Source organism: Marmota flaviventris, chromosome 9, assembly GCF_047511675.1.
Source record: "Marmota flaviventris isolate mMarFla1 chromosome 9, mMarFla1.hap1, whole genome shotgun sequence".
Classification (NCBI taxonomy): Eukaryota; Metazoa; Chordata; class Mammalia; order Rodentia; family Sciuridae; genus Marmota; species Marmota flaviventris.
In genome coordinates, this window is record NC_092506.1 from 44494433 (window position 1) to 44515144 (window position 20712).

General features: G+C 38.7%; 1 pseudogene; it reads left to right on the forward strand.

The window, feature by feature from the left end:
• LOC114093830 (mas-related G-protein coupled receptor member X2-like) overlaps window positions 1-20371 on the forward strand; it is a 35020-nt pseudogene extending 14649 nt beyond the window's left edge.
• The last annotated feature ends 341 nt before the right edge of the window (window positions 20372-20712 follow it).

A 20712-nucleotide genomic window follows, 5' to 3' on the forward strand; every position in this document is an offset into this window, starting at 1 on the left:
TCTTATTTCACTTAGCATGATGTTTTCCAATTCCAATCATTAACCAGCAAATATCACAATTTCTTCTTTTAAGGTTCAATAAACTCCCTTATGCACATATACCACATTTCCTGAACCCATTCATCCGTTGGCAGACACCTGGGTTGGTTCCATAACTTGGCTATTGTGAATTGTACTGCTATAAACATTGATGTGCCAAATCAATACTGCATGGATCTTACTTCTTTTGAATGAATATCAAGGAGTGGGATAGCTGAATCATATGTTGGTTCTATTTATAATCTTTTGAGGAATCTCCATATTGCTTTCCAAGGTGTTTGTACAAGTTTGTAGCCCCACCAACAATGTAAGTTTCTATCTTTTCCCCCACATCCTTCCCAGAATTTATATCATTTGTATTCTTTTTAAAGATATCACGACTGTATTTATTTATTTTTAAATTTTTGTTGGTTCTTTTTAGTTATCATTTGTATTCTTGATGACTGCCCTTCTGACTGAAGTACTATGTAATTTCAATGTAGTTTTAATTTGCATTTCTCTGATTGCTAGAGATGTTGAATATTTTTCACATTTTTCTTGGCCATTTATATTTCTTCTTTTGAGAAATAACTTCTTAGTTCTTTTGCCCATATATATTATTTTAAAATGATTCTCAGCCAGAAGGTTAAAGACTCTACCTTAGCCTTCACGTCTCACTTGTGCAGAGCTTAATGTCAGCAAGAAGTAACAGCTTAGGGCCACAGTTTTTATATATTCTGGATATTAATTCCCTGTTAGAGCAGCAGTTGATAAAGATCTCCATGCTCTGGGATCTCTGTTCATGTTCTTAATTCTTTCTTTTCCTGTGAAAAGTTATAAATTTGATGATGTTTCACTTATTAAACCTGAATTTTACTTCTTGTGTCTTAGGAGTTTTATTAAGGAAGTTGGTATCTGTACCAATAATCCACTAAAAGACTTCTAGAGCTGATAAATTAATTTATCAATGTAGCAGCAAACTCAATTCATCAATTTCCTATCCTCCAATAATGAATTTGCAAAGAAAGAAATCAGGAAAACTATCCTATTCATAATAACCTCAAAACTAAACAAAACTCAGGAATAAATCTAACTAAATAGGTGAAATACCTCTACAATGAAAATATTGAACACTAAAGAAAGAAATTAAAGAAGACCTTGGAAGTTGAAAAGATCTCCCATGTTCTTGGATAGGCAGAATTAATATTGTCAAAATGGCCATACTAACAAAAGTGTTGTACAGATTGAATGTAATCACCATCAAAATATCAGCAATATTCTTCACAGAACTAGAAAAAAAAAGGACCTAAAATTCATTTGGAAGAATAAGATACCCAGAATAGTAAAAAAAAATCTTGAGCAAGAACACTAAGTGGAAAGCAGCACAATACCAGATCTCAAATCATATTACAGAGTTATAGTAACAAAACCAGAATGGTATTGACATTAAAACAGGCATGAATACCAATGGAATAGAATAGAAGACACAGTCATCTTGATACTCGACAAAGGAGCCAAAAACACCTTGGGAGAATGATTGCCTTTAAACATATGGTGACAGAAAAACTGGTTATCCATAAGTAGAAAAATGAAACTTGACCCCATTTCTCACTGAGCACAAAAGTCAACTCAAGGCGGATCAAAGATCAGAAAATATTCAAGTGCTAAACGAAAATGTAAGCTGAATTCTCTAGCATGTTGGCACAGGCATCATTATTAATCTCATTAAAGATCCCCTGCCTGTAAAGTCACTGCTCTTTTGACTTTTAAAGTTCTCATATGTATGGCTTTAAAAGTTTGATCATGATATGTGGAGTTTTGCATCACTTTGGGTTTTATTTATTTAGATTCAGTTGGGGGTTTTATATATGTAGGTTAATATTTTCATCAAAACTGGGAAGATTTCAGTCATTATAACTTCAAATATCCTTTCTGTTCCTCCTCTCTTTCTAGGACTTCCATTTATACTTACACTTGACAGTTTCACACAGTCTCAGGCTCTAATTTTTCTTTGTTCTCTTTCATTTCTTTTATTCAGACTGCATCATCTCAATGGTCACATTTTGAATTTTGCAAGTTATTTCTTCTGCCTACTCACATCTTCTGTTGAGTTCCTCCAGTACATTTTTCATTTTAGCTTTATCTTTAATCCATGATTACTGAATAGTTTTAAAAATACCATTTTTATCTCCTTATTGATATTTTCTATGTGCTGAGATATTTTCCCCATATTTCCCTTTAGTTCTTTGAATATATCTGATTTAAATATTTCTTTTCCTATAGTATGTTTAAAATTTTCCTCTAAATTTCAACATCTGGGCCTCTTGGGGATAGATATTATTAAGGGCTTTCATCTTATATATGGGCTATACTTTATTCTTGCATGTCTAATAACTTTTTAGGTTGAAAACTTCACATTTTTTAATAGTACAATGTGGCAATCAGATTCCCTTCCTCAGTGTTTGTTGTTAGTTTTACTTAGCCAATTTCCTGAATTAAGTCAATGAATTCTGTATTCTTTGTTGTGTATAGCTGCAGAAATCTCTGTTCTGTTAATTTAGTGATTAATTTACAATGGAACTGAGATCTCTAAATGCCTGAAACACACAAGTCTCCAGGTCATTGCTGATTCTGTTTAGATTGTTCTCATCTTGACACTCAGCCAGAAGGTTAATGACCCCTAAGGTGGAGTCACTCTCACTTGTGCTGAGCCTCAAGGTCAGCCAAAATCAACAGCTGAGGGCCTTCTCAGATCAGTCCTGGGCATGCACAAAAATTGAGAATGCACAACTTTGTGCATGCAGGTGGAAGATTCCTAGGAAGATGTTGGAGCTTATAAAAGCCCCCTTGGACATCTTGTTAACGAACTTTTCCTTTACTATTTTGGTTAGATTATTGTCCATAGTGTAATCCACCGCCTCACAAAGCCCAAATACTAATCAGTTGTTTATCATCTTGAATTCCTTTTAACAAACCTTTCCCTCCCTGAGGAAAAGACTTTTTGCACTAAATTATCTCCATATTGGGTTGAATACAAATAGCTGTGCAAGTAAACTCTTTCAAGAAACCACCAGACAGGTCAAACTAGGAGCACTCTCTGGGAATAAGGCTTTGACAAAACTACTCTGTTTCCACTCACAGCTGCCACGCTATTGTTTTTCATCATGATTGTAGGCTGCAAGAATGATCTCTGTCACAGGCAACCTATGGCTGTGTTGCCTGAAGCAAGTGACTGAGACTTCTTGAGCTTTTCTGCCCTCATTGGTAAGGTAGGCAAAGTAATAACATGCTTTTGTTGGATTACCAAGGGAACTTTGGAGGGTACATTTAATATTTCATAGGAACTTAAAAAATGAAATTAATTTTATGACTCTCCTGCAAACAAAAACAGAACACCTTTCAGGTATAATTCTCTTGGTTTTAATTTGTATAAAACTTTAATCCATGTATTTATCTGCCTTTACAAACATTCATCTGGAGAGCTTATGGGGTGAATCATTCATTCACTCCTTCAATCAATGATGAGTATTTACTGAGCAGGTGTTCACTATCTATTATCTTACAGCCTCCAGAATACTGAGAGGTGGGGACCATAATATATTTTAGCCAAAAGAAAACAGTCTCATCAAAATAAGAAAGATTGTCTAAATCTTTTGGCTGATAATTATCAGAAAAAAATATAAACCTAGATAAATTTGACTCCAAGCACCCTACTGCTCATGTGGTCTTGTATGCAAGACACAGCTTACCATGTTTGTTTTACCCTCTCCCTCTCACTTACTTCCTGCATGGCCTGGGTGAACACATCTCTCTCTTTTTAAAAAAATTGATTTCTTAAAAAAAATAAGTGTAGCGAAATGCATTAAAATTAAAATTCTTATTACATGTATTCAGCACAATTTTTTATATCTCTGGTTGACACTCAGCCAGAAGGTTAATGACCTGGTTGTATATAAAGTACGTTGATACCAATTTGTGTCTTCATACATGTACTTTGGATAATGATGTCCATCACATTCCACCATAATTTCTAACCCCATGCCTCCTCCTGCAGAAGGCCGGCTGCAGCAGAATAATCAGGGGGTTGACGAATAACTTGTGTACGTTGATACAGCAGGAGTGGGAGCCGTTTATTGCAGGACAGGAGCAGTGTTTATACATTCCACACAGCTTATCTAATTAGCATAAACTAGATACATCAGTCAACCAATAAGGAATCTCCACACTTAATGGCTCGCTGGTGTTACTTCACAAACCACTCCCTCTGGCATTTTGCCAGGCGCCATCCTGACTTGTTTACAGACTCTAACATCCTCCCTTCCCCTCCCACCCTTCTGTCCTATCTAGAGTTCATTTATTCCTCCCATGCTCCCCCTACCTACCCCACTATGAGTCAGACTCCTTATATCAGAGAAAACATTCGGCATTTGTTTTTTGGGGATTGGTTAATTTCACTTAGCATTATCTTCTCCAACGCCATTCATTTACCTGCAAATGCCATGATTTTATTCTCTTTTACTGCTGAGTAAAATTCCATTGTGTATATATGACACATTTTTTAATCCATTCATCCACTGAAGGGCATCTAGGTTGGTTCCTCAGTGTAGCTATTGTGAATTGTACTGATGTGACTGTGGGTCACCACATCTCTATTATGCCCAGTTTCTCCCTAATGTTGCCTCCTCAAAGGTATCGGAAAACCTGCTACTTATTTGGAAGTTATTTTTGGTAATCTGCCTCTAAGACATATGTTATTCATGAAAGGAAGGATTTTTGTCTTTGAGTCTCCTGTAAGCCACTTTTAAATGACAGGTATCTTCTAAGATGACCTTCAGTGATCTCTACCTCTTCTCTACCTGGTATGATTATCTCCCCTTGAATAACTTGCTCCTAGCCAATATAATACCTGTATGTTGAAAGGATGCAACTTCAAAACTTTGCTTATAAGAGATTGCAATTTCAGTCACTGTTTTGGGGAGACATATTTCTCAAGGAACTGAGCGCAACTTCCAGTCAATAGCCAACTAGGAACTGAGATGCTTAGATCAACAAACAGCACAAATGGAATTGAATACTTCTGGCAAGTTTGAAAATGAATTTGTCATGAGTTGAGCTTTAAGATGAAATCCCTGTCCCAGCAAATACCATTATTGCAACCTTGCTAGAAACCCTGAGTCTTTGGACTCGGCTAAGCCATGTATAGATTCCTAACCTACAGAAACCATGTGACAATAAGTGTATGGTATTTTACACCTTAAATTTGTCTTAATTTGTCATGCAGGAATAGATAACAGTATATAGGAAGTCAATAAATATTTGTTGCATGATGGCTTTATTAACATGATCATGATAGCATTAATTTTCGTTTATTGATGGTTAATCATTTACAAGTATCATGCTAGATGTTATACACACATGCTGTAATTTACTGCATTTTTCATATCTAAAATGTAAATAATTAAAAGACATTCTCAGTGGCTTGCTATGCTTGGTTCACACCAGCTCACAAGAGCCAATTGTTGTATTTTCAGGAACTTTGCAAGTCAACTGACAGCATCATGATAGCTTACAATTGATGCAAGTTTTATACTATAAAAATCAGCACATGTACCAAAACAGATTTTGGAGAGCCAGTCCTTAAACATTTCCAGCTCACCCCTGGACACACCATTATTTGATATACATGAAGAAAACAATACTTTAAGTTTTAAGATGTTATCTGTTACAAGATGCATCCCAATTTCAGATGTGCTAAAATGTAACAAACAAACAAACAAACAAATGGATTGCCAGACACAGTAGCAGTAGCACATACTTATAATCCCAGTGAATTGGGAGGCTGAAGCAGGAGGCTCACTTGGGCAACTTTGTGAGTGCAGTGTTAAAAAAAGCAGGGGTTACTGAGGCTATAGCTCAGAGGTAGAGTGCTCTTGGATTCAATCCTCAGTAACTCTCTCTGTCTCTCTGTCTCTGTCTCTGTCTCTCTCTGTCTCTCTCTCTCTCTCTCTCTCTCACACACACACACACACAAACACACATACATTGCCCAGAAATTGAACTAGGTTATGGCATATTATGAAAGCAATTTTTAATACTTTTTTCCCTGAGGGAAAATGAGCAGAAGAATAGAATGCTAGGATTTTGAGAATAAAGCCAAGGAAAGATGGGGTATTAATCCACGTCCCACAGAGAGTCATTGTGGTTCAACCCATGGAGGAATACTGGAGATGAAGTGATGGTTAAAAGTGCTAGAGGATTTATACCCCATACCCCCATGAACCTCAGTCCCCTAGACTGTATGTGTGTGTGTATGTGTGTGTGTGTGTGTGTGTGTGAGAGAGAGAGAGAGAGAGAGAGAGAGAGAGAGAGAGAGAGAGAGAGAAAGAGAGAGAGAGAAGGAGGGAGGGAGAGAGAGAGAGAGAGAGGGGCTGAGAATGGAAGCATTGCTGTGTGGAGGGAAATGTTAAAAATAATATGGGTGTGGGTACCGACAGTACCTAGTACTATGAAATACTTAACTGTCACTATCATTCACTGGTTGATACTTTTTCTATTGCACAGGTGAGGAAACTGAGTCTTCTAAAGTTGTGTTACCTGCCCCTTATAGCTTAGTCAGTATAGAGCCTCACTCAGTCCTTTCTGACTCCAAGCTGATGTTTTTGATCTTGAACTATCTGTTCCTCACTGTCTCCAGAGCCAGACTGGCTGCTGGCATTTCCCCTCAGACCTAAAAGCCACTCTACCTATTCAGGGATGCTTGTAAACCTACCAGGCCAGGGTTGAACAACCCCTTCACCAGAGCCAGGACACCCATAGCTCTGTTGACTTTGCCTTTACTCTCCCAAATAGCAGCTTCTAAGTGACATCTCTCTATATGTGCCAAAGAGAAAAAAGCCCCCCCCCCCCAGCTCTCCAGGTGCTCAGAATGTATTTGCCCCTCCTCTGACTCTGAGTCTCTAGGCTTCACTGCTGGGACCTGGGGTCATGAAATAAGGACATACTAGGAAGCTGCAGAGAACAAAGATGCGACTAGTTCTTGGATCTGCAGTCAAAAAAGGCTGCCTGCCTTTCCTGTGTCCTCTTCTTTATACAGGTCTCTCTTGGAGCTCCTTTCCCATCTGTGGCAGAGTGTATATTATTAAGAGAAAAAATCATGCCTCATATAGATACATATCCCCAGCACCCGGCTTATACATAACAAATAGGTGCTTACAAATGCATATGGGGTGAATGGATAGGTGGATGTGTGGATAGATGGATGGATGGACTAATCATCCATTTTCAGCCTCTCTGACCAAACTATATTCCAAATAGAGCCTGCAAACTATTTTCTTCTGATTCGGTTTCTAGAAGAATTGGAGAAAATTTTGTTGTCCAACTAAAGGTTTTACAGAAACATTTTTTCACCTGGCACTTTTAAAAAAATTATTTCACAGAGATTTACTTGATAACTTAAGTTTTTAAAATTGTCTTTATTATAAATTTCTTTAAATTCATCTTAGAATAATGTAAGATATAAATAAATAAATTATATGTAATATACTTACATACATTATATATCTTTACACATATATCATCATTATGTATGAATAATCTTTTATGTGATATATATCATCCAACCCAACTGTCATCTTCACCCAACCATAGAAGACAATGAGCTGAATCATCAAAATCAAAGCTGAGAACACCTGGAAGATCATCAGAAAAGGTCCCATGTGAGGATTTCCTGTGGGCAGAATGCCAGGGTTACTGGGTTCGTGGTCAGAGAGCTTATAGGTATTCCTGGACACCCTTAAATCATACAAGAGGTGATAATTGGCCACAGTTTTATTGTGGCTATATTTACAATGTATATTGGGATAGTTACAAACAAAACTTATTAACATCCTTTGCTTCATCTCTAGTCATAATAAGTATTGCTGTCTGAACTCCAAGGACCTGTTTTTTTTTCATAATCATCGGTGGTCCAGGGACCAATTATCTCCAACAATCCCCTTTTCTTTCCACTTCCTTTTCCTTTTTACAATCCTGTCACCAAAGAAGCAGGTGCCCACTGCCTTCATTCGTACATATTCAGTTTCTCTCACAAGAACTGGCATATAATAGGGCATCTGTACATTGTGTTAACTCAAGTTGAACTGATGCATATTGTGGATCCAAGAGAAATTTCAGGGAAGTTCAGCTACTAGGACTCCAGCTTTGGCTCCTACAGAAACTCTCCAGAGACTTTCAAAGCCTTCCCTCCCTGCTTATGGGTTCTCTCTGCACTTCTACCTCTTGACCCTTCCTCTGTCAGCAATGTGACAGTAATCTGTTTCTCTAAGCACAATTGCTCCAAATGCACAATTTGTTTCTAGATTTTAAATTTTTATGTATACCAAATCTCAATTCCAAAATAAGAAACTGATTTTCACAGCATGACTAAGGACTCCCCAGGGAAATACTCATGTGCAAAAGTAGGTTTTCAATGAAAGGTGGTATTTACAGTCATGCAAAATACTTTTGTGGCCATAAACATATGCTATGAAATATTGACCCATAGGCAAAAACAGACATAATAAATAAATGTATAGTTTGTGTGTGCATTACATATATTATACAAATACATAACTTATTATTGACAAGAATAAGGTCCACTCTTGCATAATACTTATGTATTTATATGCCAACAAAAGAACCAAAAATTAATACCCAGAACAAAGTTTCATAATTGAAGAAAATAAAATGTATTTCCAAATTTTTTATTATAAAATTGTACTTTCAAGGATTTTAGTGTTAATGATTTTAATTCAATTGGAACTCTGAAATTACATTGCCTGAGTTCTAATCCTGATCATTTATTAACTATATTAACTTTCCATGAATTATCTAATCTTTCTTTCAGTTTCCTCATCTGCTAAATGAGAGTAATGATAGTCACAAGATTATCCTGAAGATTAAACAAGTTACTACACGAAATGCTCAAACTAGCATTGAGCACATAGAATTTCGTACATTTTAATTATTAAAATTGCCTTCTTTTCTTTTCTTTTTTAGCACAGGGAATTGAATCTAGACCTTCAAACATAATAGGTGAGAAAACATTGTATCTCCGAGTCACATTCCCCAGCCCCCATTTTCTTTTCTCTTCCTTTTTTTTTTTGCATTTCTTAGTAGATTTTATTTTTTATTAATTTTTATTTACATTTTATAGCAGAATGCATTACAATTCATGTTACTCATATAGAGCACAAATTTTTCATACCTCTAGTTTCAAACAAAGTATATTCACACCAATTCATGTCTAGAATTCATGTCCATCACATTCCACCATCATTTCTAACCCCATGTGCCTTTTCTTCCCCTCCCACCCCTCTGCCCTATCTAGAGTTCATCTATTTTCCCCATGTTCTGCCTCCTTATATCAGAGAAAATATTTGGCATTTGTTTTTTGGGGATTGGCTAACTTCACTTAGCATTATCATCTCTAACTCCATCCATTTACCTGCAAATGCCCTGATTTTATTCCTTTTTATTGCTGAGTAATATTCAATTGTGTATATATGCCACATTTGTTTTTATTCATTCATCTATTGAAGGGCATTTAGGTTGGTTCCACAGTTTATCTATTGTGAATTGTGCTGCTATAAACATTGATGTGGCTGTGTCCCTGTAGTATGATGTTTTTAAGTCCTTTGGGTACAGACTGAGGAGCGGGATAGCTGGGTCAAATGGTGTTCCATTCCCAATTTATCAAGGATTCTCCATACTGCTTTCCATATTGGCTGCCCAGTTTTCAGTCCCACAGCAGTGTATGAATGTACCTTTTCCCCCACATCCTCGCCAACACTTATTGTTGTTTGTATTCATAATAGCTGCCATTTTTTCTGTAGTTCCTTATTTCCACCTGAATTGTATGCATAAGTATCTTTCTTTTCACCCAAAGTCCTTAGAATCAGTTGGAGAGGGTAATGAATAGGTTTTTTCGTTACACATCTCACAGCAAGTCACTTGCTAAACCCCCTTAGATATTTCCATGACCAAACTCAACCTCATTTCCAAATCTATTTCTCCCTCCTTCTCCCTCCATATTCATCTGGGTATAAAACCATATTTTATGTTTGAAATGCTTGAAGATAATGAAAGCAATAAATGTAATGATGGTGATTCAAATCTGCTAAGTGGAGATTTAGCCCAGGATAGACTTTAAATGTATCCTGGAGAGGTCCCAGCTCCAACAGAGGGAGGAGAACCATCTGCCAGATGCCCAGCTCTGCCAAGGCTCTAGGCACACGGTGGCCTACTGACATCTGGCACATATTCTCCCCACCACAAAGATGTGCAAAAGGAAGGACAATTCAGGCCAAGGAGTGAGGAAGGGAGAGCCCAAGAGGAGATCAGCAAGGTTGTCAGTTGAACATTCCTCTGCAAAATAGAAAGGAAGCCAAAAGGGCAGCAGGAAAGGATACACGTTTTTAATTTTTTTTTAGTTGTTGATGGACTTTTATTTACTTATATGTGGTGGTAAGAACCTAACTCAGTGCCTCATGCATGCTAGGCAAGTGCTCCACCACTGAGCCACAACCCAAACCCAAGGACACACTTTCAAAAAATGAGTATAGACAAAGAGAAAGGGTAGTGAAGGGAAAACAGGCAGAAGTGGGTAAGCAAGAAACAAAAGAAGATTTGCCTGAAGTAAACAGAGAAACTAAAGCTAAGGAAAACCAGCCTCTGACCAAGCAAAAGAGAAAGAAGCCAAGCTGATAACTACCATATACTATTTCTTATCAGTGGTTCCTCTCTCCCTTCTTGAACAATCCATTAAAATATTCTTATATAATATTTTGTAAAAGCAAATTTCTTGTAGCTGTAGAAATATTTTTTAAAAAATGTTTCTAATAGTGTATTATAGTCATGCATAAGAGTGGGGTTCATTTTAAAATAATCATATATTCATGGAATATAACTTGCTCTATTTCAGTCCCAAGGGCTTCCTCTATTCCTCCCCTCCTCCTTACCCCAAATCTCCTTTCTCTATTTTACTGATCTGCCATCTATTTATTTATTTTTTGAAAGTGATGCTTTATAGATAAACATAAGGTAGAATTCACTATGATATATTCACCTATGGACATAACATGATTTTGTCACTTTCATTCCACATTTTCTTCCTTTTCCTGTCTTTCCTACTGCCCCTCTCAATCCCCTTCCACTGATCTCCCCTGTTTTTGTGTGTCCCCCCCCACACATGTTCTTTACTTCACTCTAGTTTACACACACATACACACACACACCTTAGACCCTTGACTTTCTGACACTGGTTTATTTCACTTATTATTGATATTCTTCAGTTCCATCCATTTACCAGAAAATGCCATAATTTCATTATTCTTTAAGACTGAGTAAAACTCCATTGTGCATATATATGAAATATATAAGTATATATATATATATATATATATATATATATATATATATATATATATATAAAACATGTTCTTAATCCATTCATCCATTCGGGGCATCTGTGGGTGGTTCCATAAGTTTGCTGTAGTGGATTCTAACAATAATTTTTAGGAAGGAATCCCATGTTTTCTTCTCCCATTTCCCAAGTGTAAATGATTTTTTTGAAGAGTTGAAATCATTGACTGGTTATTCATTTTAGGGGGATATGATTTATAGGAGACTTTGAATGTCATTAGTGTCAGCCTAATATTCCTGAGGCGGAGGGGTCAGTTTTGTATCCTATAATACAAAGCATTCTAATTGACAATTTGGAGTCACAATCAGGCATTTACTATGCTTGAATGTTTTAAATCACTTCTATTTCCATATCATTTTTATGAGATTTGTTTCCTTGATCCTTGCCCTTTCAGAACTGTGTGGACTCTGTAACATCTTTGGTCACAGTAGTAAACTTTTTCTAAGAATTTTGCTAATGTGCTACAAATAAAATTTGAGTATATGTATATATTACATAAAATTGTGCACTAGTGGGACTTTGTTACACCTTATGAATACTAGAAGATAATGGGACATATGGAAAATTAGTCTCCATATTTGAAGCTGGAAAGTCACTAGAATAACTACTGTAAAAAAGAATCACAATGGATGGCTTCTTAGATATTTGGTTTATATGTTCAGAATTGTGTACAAATTGAAAACACGACATACTAATTAACCACTATTTTCAGCTATAAAAAAGGCATCAGTTTTATTCATTCATTGAGTCATTTATTTCAGGGCGATTATTCTCTTAACTTTTTTAAGATCAGAAGTCAAGGATGTGAGAAGTTAAGAAAATGTCCCAACATGGATGGTGTGGGAGAAATTGGATCTCAGAGCCTGATTGGATCTCTCTGTCTGATCAAAGCAGAGGTTCTTCATTACCATTTCACTCTGCCACCTGATATCTCTAGGACTTCCTGAGAACAGCTGTTTCCACATTCATCTTCCTTGGAGAGTCTTGCAAAGCTGGAGAATCAGCTGGCGAGTCAGCCATTGCTGAAGGCATTGTGTAGAGGAGCCAGTGAGGATAGGCTACAGGACTGATAGTGCTAATGGCACTGAGCATGCTCAAGCCTGCAATGTAGGCAAGATCCACGGAAGGGCAAAGAAGCTGTATGTGGGGATGAAGACAGAATAAAAGATGATGGTAAAATACAACCAGTTATCTATAATGTGGAAGCAAAGGAAAAAAGTCCATAGCAGCCAGGCTTAGGATGTAGGGAGAGGTGTTGTTCCTGCTGATGTGGAAACAGAGCACTGTCACATTTCCTGCCAGTCCAACCAAGGTAATAATGATTGTCAGCAACTTCACAATCAGGGTCTTCTTGTGAAAATATAAAGGACTGTCTTCCTCATTTTTCATTCATTGTTGTGAAATTAGTTCACCAAGGTGGGAGAATTGGCTGCATTTTCAGGAACCCTCCACCACTGTGTTTGCAGTGCCCCTGCAAACACAAATAAGAATTCAGCACCTTCCATCCTGCACTGGGATTCTAAGGACCACCCCGCTATGTGGGAGGTACTGGCCCTCTGTATCAGGGAAGGATATAGAAGCTTGGAGAGCTTAAGTAATTAATGAAGTCAGGGGATTCTGAAACTTCCATAAAACCTAGTGCTTTCTGATTCTAAAACATGATCTCTCTCTCCTGGAACATGGGTCTAGTACTGACATGGGAACGTTCTATGATGCCAACACTCTCATTGAATGTCCTAGGCTCTGTCATGACCCCCAGAGCAGGAGGAAGAAAGCCTGGGACAAACTGTGTGGGACAGAAATGGGGGTCACCCCAGAATTCCTCTGCACAGCAGTTTCCTTTCAGGAGCAAGAATTCAGAGGACCAGTAATTGCAAATGGCCACCCTCAGTGGCTCAGAATGGTCCTTCTACAAGGGATAAAGGATGTCTCTCAGAGTCATGAAGGAAATATGACCTCTTGCAAGGGCGGGGGGGGGGTGTCTAGGAACAGTCAGTTCTCTAGGGAAAGAAATATTTCAATGAGTCAGTTTTATGAGGACAGGGAACACTTTTTTTTCCTAGTCCATGCTGCTTCCCAGTGCCCAGCATCTTGAGGAGGACAGAGTTGAGTAGTCAAGTTGTCTTTAATCCACAGGTGAATGAATTGACAAATAGGAAACATAAGCAGACTTGAAATTTGGGTTAAGTGTGACACAAAATTTTTAAGTGGAATTAGTCACCAGGAAACACATATGGAATGAAATGATGCAAATGCATTCCTCATGAACCCTTCTTTGAAAAACATAGATGTATTGGAAAGAATGCCCCATGTAAAGAGAAAAGTAATAATGGTGACCATTGTTTCTCCATCTCAAGGAAGGCTAATGTCTGGCTTTACTGAGCATGGAGAAGGATTTAAGTCAAGAGTTTAGAGACTGGACTCAGAGATGAACTGAACTTTCAGTGCTTTTGAGAAGTAAAAAGAAAGTTTGAGAAAGGAGAGAGAGACAGATATTGAGACAGAGAGAGAGGGAGATATTTGAAAATGAGGCTGAGTTTGGTCATGGAGGTAGGCAAAAGTCAACACAATGGTAAAGAAGCTAGGATGAAGGTGAGATGGAATGAAAGAAGTCAGTGAGTTACTCCAGGTAATCTATAACCTGGAAGCCGAGGAAGTCAGCTCCAGACAGGTTGGTGATGTAGATGGAGAAGGCATTCTTCCCCACGCAGAAGCTCAGAAGATGAAACACAACCATGTTTCCTACCACAGCGCAACCAGGACAGTGATGAGGGCCAACAAACCTAGGATCAGGGTCTCCTTGTCACAAACTGGTCACTTCCATTCACTGGTGTGTTGTCTGTCCTTCAGGGTGGTGCCATTGGATCTATGCTAAAACTCTCCACTGGTGTACCTGGAGACACAAACAAGATGTGAGCAACTGCTGCTTGAGCTCTGATTCTCACTCAGGACCAACCTGCTGTGTGGGAGGAACTGTCCCTGTTTCACAGGGAAGGGAACAAAAGCCTGCAGAGGGTAAGGAATCTATCAAAGGCCAGGGAGTCCTGGAATCTGGATTCAAACCCAGTTCTTACTGACCCCAAAGCTTGGGCTATCTGTACTTCAACATTGGTCCTCTACTGACATTGGAATGGTCAACGGTCCCAATTCCTGCCCACTCATTGTCCATGTCATGCTATATCTTCTGGAGGCAGAAAACAAGTCTGGGCAGGCCATGCAGGACAGAGATATGACTTCAGGCTTAGCATGATTTCTGTCCTGGAACAGAGGTTTCCTGTCAGAATCTGGGAACAGGAAGCCAGAGTCCCAATGCATGATGGCCCTCAGTGACCAGGAGTGGTCCATCCAACAAGGAGAAAGGAGATCATGATTGAGAATCATAAAGGGAATGTGACATCTAGATAAGACTGGTGTGAGGATGGCCAAACTTCCTGCACTAGAAATGATTTGGAGGATCAGCTTTAGGAGGACAGGAAGCCCTTTCTTCTTGCCTCTTACATATACCCATTACCTATCTCCATGTAAGGGTCACAGTGAGGGTTCAAGAACTTTGTAATGAATGAATGAATAGGGATCCTTAAAGCAGTTGAAAATGTGTTAGATGACACAGAACATTTTTAAGTGAAGTTAGTCACCAGAAAACACACAGGTCAAGAAATGGAAAAAATTTCATTTCTCATGGTTCCTTCTGTGGAAAACTGGTGTGTTTGAAAGAATTCCTTATGCTTGCGGAGATGGCTAATGAATGTCATTGCTATTGACTCCATCTCATGAAGGACTGGTATATAGCTTTAGTGAGTATCCAAGGTCCTGTTTTAGGAGAATATTCAGAGCTGAACTGAATTTCTAGCATTTTTAAACAGGATTGGGGGTTGAACCAACCCCCAGTGCTGTACCACTGAGCTGCGTCCTGACCTTTTAATTCATTAAGTTGGAGTCTCACTATATTGCTGAAGCTGGTCTCAAACTTGTGACCCTCCTGTCTCAGCTTTCTGAGAAGCTGGGATTACAAGTATAAACCACCACACCCAGCTAAGTTCTTGCATTTTTGAAAAGATTAAAACACTTGATAAAGGAAAGAGAGAAGTGATAAAGGAACTTACAAAATATTGAAGCATCAAAGCACTTAAGATGGATTTTTAAATGATTTCTATAAGGTGTAAACATAAATCCTCCCATTATCTCCCATGAGTGACTTTGGATGGAGTCTACATTCCTGACTAAAGCATTTTTTTAAATTATTCTTTAGAAAGTGGATGGGAACAAGAAAAATACCTATTTCTAAACTTAGGAGCCGTAGGGTAAAAGGAGATGCTCCTGGGACTTCCAGATTGGAAAGGAGCAGAAACTTACTATGACTTGAGTACTTCTTGAGCATAACCTCTTTTATTACTCTTCTAAGCCCAATGAAGTAACTATTTATTATTATTTTTTTATTATTCAAGTTTCACAGATCCAAAAACAAAAAAGTAAAGATTGTGGAAAAGGTTCCAGGATCATGACTTTGATCTGGTCTGTGCCCGAGTCCTTGTCCTTAGCCAGACTCTCAGAATTATCACCAGTATTCAGAGTCAACTACACATGGAGAGGAGAGAAAAATCAACAAGTATTGCTCAAGACAAATCCAAATTAGTTCCTCAAAGTTGTGGGTTTTTTAAGCATAGGTAAAGCAAATTTCAGAAACAATAACTAAGGAAGAAGAAGCTATCAAAAAAGGAGGCTATATGAATAAAAGCCAACTGGGTATAAAAGCACCTGAATGCATGAGCTCTTTTCTGTTTCAAAAAGATAGGAGGGGAGGGAAAGTGTAAGTACGAGGAACTGAATTTGAATGAACTATATTCCATGCTTTTATAATTGTGAAAATGAACCCCAATATTATGTATAGCTATAATGCTCTAATAAAAATATACAAATAAACAAAAACAAAACAAAACACAAAAGAATGGTATGTAGTTTTAAAAAGTAGAAGGTACATGGGTATTTATAAGTATTTTAAATTTATTACAATTGCTAGTATTTAACCAAGATCATAGTTACTAAAACCAGAAATTTTATTAGGGCGGGAGTGGATTTTTCAAGATGTTCAACACCAAAGGTCTTTTCAGTTTGGTAGCCCTCATCATTCCTAGGGATGTCCTTTCATCCTCTTGATCATACCTGGCGTTCAGCCACACAGAGCCCCACGTTGGAGAAAAAGGAGCAGAGAGAGCACAATCCAAGAGTTGGGGCACTTCTATTCATCTTCCACTGGCTAGTGCCTAGTCACATGGTGCCAACACCATCAAGGACGGTTGAGGTTAGGGTCCTTTCTCTGGTCTAAAGCTCTCCCACTTATGTGAGAAAGGAGAAGTATAGACGGAGCAATAACAGTTGCTAAACTATGATTCCCCTTGCATTTTATTTATTTTTTGGTACCAGGGATTGACCTCAGGGGCACTCAAATACTGAGCCATATCCCCAGACCTATTTTGTATTTTATTTAGTGACAGGGTCTCACTGAGTTGCTTAGTGCCTTGCTTTTTGCTGAGGCTGGCTTTGAACTCCTGATCCTCCTGTCTCGGCCCCCTGAGCCACTGGGATTACAGGCATATGGCACTACGCCTGGCTTCTCCTTTGCATTTTAATATTCCATTATTCAAGAAATAGTTTCTTGGGAGTTCCTAACATAGTGAAAAATGAGATAGGGAGAAGTGAGAAAGAACTGGAGAGGGTTTGAGATCAGGGCTGGTGTTGGACTTGCTCTTCACCATGTGTTTAAAATAACTTTTGTGCTCATTATGTTTCAGGTCCTTCCTGTGATAAATGTGGATGTTACAATAACTGGTCTCTGAAAGACTTGTGCTAGATGCTGGGGATACAATAGTGAACAACAATGACAAAAACCAGCAAGTCTAGACATTTTGGAGATTTGAATTTGATAAAAGAGACAAAAGAAAACATATATATGGACTTAAAAATAGAGTTCAAATTGTGTTTAGTGCCATTACCAAAAAGATAATGGAACACTGAGGAAATATGATAGAGGTTGTGGTTCTCCTCCATATCCTTGTCAGCCCACCTAAGGAGACAGTTCCTAGACAGTCGCTAAGAGAGACTATAACTTGTTCATTTGGCCCTTAATGCCCAAGGCCTCCTGCCATCTTTTCCTCAGATCCTCATTTCCTGTGTGAACTGCTTGTTCACTGTCTGGTGCTTTTGCAGAGCCAGGTAGAGGTGCTGTGCTGGAGTCGTTATCCATTGTCCTCTACCTACTTCTTCTGTGTTCTGTTTTTCATGGATTTATTTTCCTTGTTGTTTCAAAATTTTGCACATTCTATTATAAAAAAGTACAAATTGCTACTTCACAATCTCTGAGAATACAAGCTTTTATTTTCCATTTCTTTCCATATGTACCTCACATGCAGGGGTGCTTCTGGGTTAGAGAAGGAAGTAATATAGGTGCAGATCTGGGGGTGCAAATCCAGGCTCTGTCACTGTTTTGTATCAAACCTGGGGCAAAACACTCAATGTTCTTATGCCTCTGCTTCCTCCAAGGGAAGGAGGTATGGTTATTTACAGGATCAAAAGATATACCACATATTAATCAATCAGTACTACATTTTTACCTATTTCTGTGTAGTTTTTTGTTTTCTACCCGAATTGTGTATAAGTATCTTTCTTTTCACCCAAAGTCCTTCATCAGTGAGCATCAAAAATATGCTGCCCTCAAGCACTCTATCAAAAGAATGCTTAAATTTACAAAGAAAACTCTTTAGAATCAGGGAGCGTAATGAATAAGTTTTTTGTTACATACTTCACAGCAAGTCACTTACTAACCCCCCTTAGATATTTCCATGACCAAACTCAGCCTCATTTCCAAATCTCTCCTTCCTCTCTCTCCTTTCTCAAACTTTCTTTTTACTTCTCAAAAGCACTGGAAGTTTAGTTCATCCCTAATCCTGCCTCTAACTCTTTCCTTAAATCCTTCTCCATGCTCAGTAAAGCCAGACATTAGCCTTCCTTGAGATGGAGACACAACTGTTACCGTTACTGCTCATCCCTTTTTTCATAGAAGGGTTCATGAGGAATGTATTTGCTTCATTTCATTCCATATGGGTTTCCCAGTGACTAATTCAACTTAAAATTTTTGTGTCATATTTAACCCTAATTTCAAGTATGCTTCTGCTTCCTATTTGTTAATTTATTCACTCGTGGATTACAGACGTCTTGACTACTCAACTCTGTCCTCCACAAGGAACTGGGCACTGGGAAGCAGCATGGACAAGAATAAAGTGCTTCCTGTCCTCATAAAACTGATTCATTGAAATATTTCTTTCTGAAGAGACCTGTTTATTTCTACACCTCCCCTTGCAAAATGCCACATTTCCTTCATGACTCTGAATGACATCCTTTATCCCTGGTAGAAGGACCACTCTGAACCACTGAGAGGGGCCATTTGCAATTACCGGGGTCTCTGAATTCTTGCTCCTGAAAGGAAACCCTTGTGCAGAAGAATTCTGCAGTGACCCCAATTTTTGTCCTCCACAGTCTGTCCCAGACTTTCTTCCTCCTGCTCTGGGGGTCATGACAGGGCCTAGGACATTCAGTGAGAGTGTTGGCATCATAGAACGTTCCCATGTCAGTACCAGACCCATGTTTCAGGAGAGAGAGATCATGGTTTAGAATCAGAAAGCACTGGGTTTTATGGAAGTTTCAGAATCTCCAACTTCATTAATTACTTAAACTCTCCAAGCTTCTGTATCCTTCCCTGATACAGAGGGCCAGTACTTCTCACACAGCAGGGTGGTCCTTAGAATCCCAGTGCATGGCAGGTGCTGCAGTCTTATTTGTGTTTGCAGGAGTCCTGGTGGAGAGTTCCTAAGCATGCATTCATCTCTTCTTGCCTGGGAGACTGATTTCACAACAATGAATGAAAATGAGGAAGACAGTCCCTTATATTTTCACAAGAAGACACTGATAATGAAGTTGCTGACACTCATTATTACTCTGGTTAGATTGCCAGGAAATGTGATCGTGCTAGATTTCCACATCCGCAGGCACAACACCTTTCTCTACATCTTAAACCTGGCTGCTGCAGAACTTTCTTTCCCTTTGCTTTCTTTCCCACATTATAGATACCCTGCTGCATTTTTCCATCATCTTTTATTCTGTCTCTATCCACATCTATACCCTCTTTGTCCTTCTGTGGATCTTTGCCTACATTGAAGGCTTGAGTATGCTCAGTGCCATTAGCGCTGAGCGCTGTCTGTCTGTCCTGTGGCCTATCTGGTACCACTGCCACTGCCCTAGAAACACGTTAGCTGTCATGTGTGCTATACTCTGGGTCCTGTCCCTGCTGGTTAGCACCTTAGAAGGATACCAGTGTCACCATCTATTTAATGATTTTGATTATTTTTGGTGTCAGGCATTTGATTTCTTCACAGCCCCTTGGCTGACTTTTTTTATTTGTTAATCTCTCTGGGTCTAGCTTGGCCCTACTGGTCAGGATGTTCTGTAGCTCCAGGCAAAGGATGATGACCATCCTGCTCACAGTGGTTGTCTTTCTTTTTTGTGTTCTTCCCTTAGGCATCCAAGGTTTCCTAGTAACCTGGGTTGGGACTGACTTGGGTATGTTCTTGTCATATGTTCTTCCACTTCCATCTCTCCTGTCCTCTCAGCTGGTGGAAGTTGTGTCTCCATCTCAACAGCTGCACCAACTCCATTATTTACTTCCTCACTGGCTCCTTTAGGCAGTGCCATCTGCAGTGGCTGACACTCCAGCTGATTGTCCAGGGGGCTTTGCAGGACTCTCCTGAGGAAGATGAATGTGGAGACAGCCTTTCTCAGGAAGCCCTGGAGATGTCAGGCAGCAGAGGAGATGGTGATGAAGATCAGACAGATTGGCTTTGAGACCCAACTCCTCCATATTGTGTTGGGACATTTTCTTAACTTCTCACATCCTTGACCTCTGATCTTAAACAGTTAAGATAATAATTGCCCTCATAAGACTTCAGTGAGACAAGGCCTGTTAAACATTGATTAGGATATCTTGAACTGCCTTAGGACTTTTACCCCATTAGCTTGGTGCCTTCACCAGATCTGGGTCCAGGACTGTTTTACTTTTGTTGAATCCCTTCCTCAGAAGGAGACAGAAAGTAGTGCATGAAAGGTCTAAATTTCTTTGGTTATTGTACCTGATAGAGACTAAATGAAGGTTATATTTTGGACAAGTTTCACTTTCTGTTCTTTGT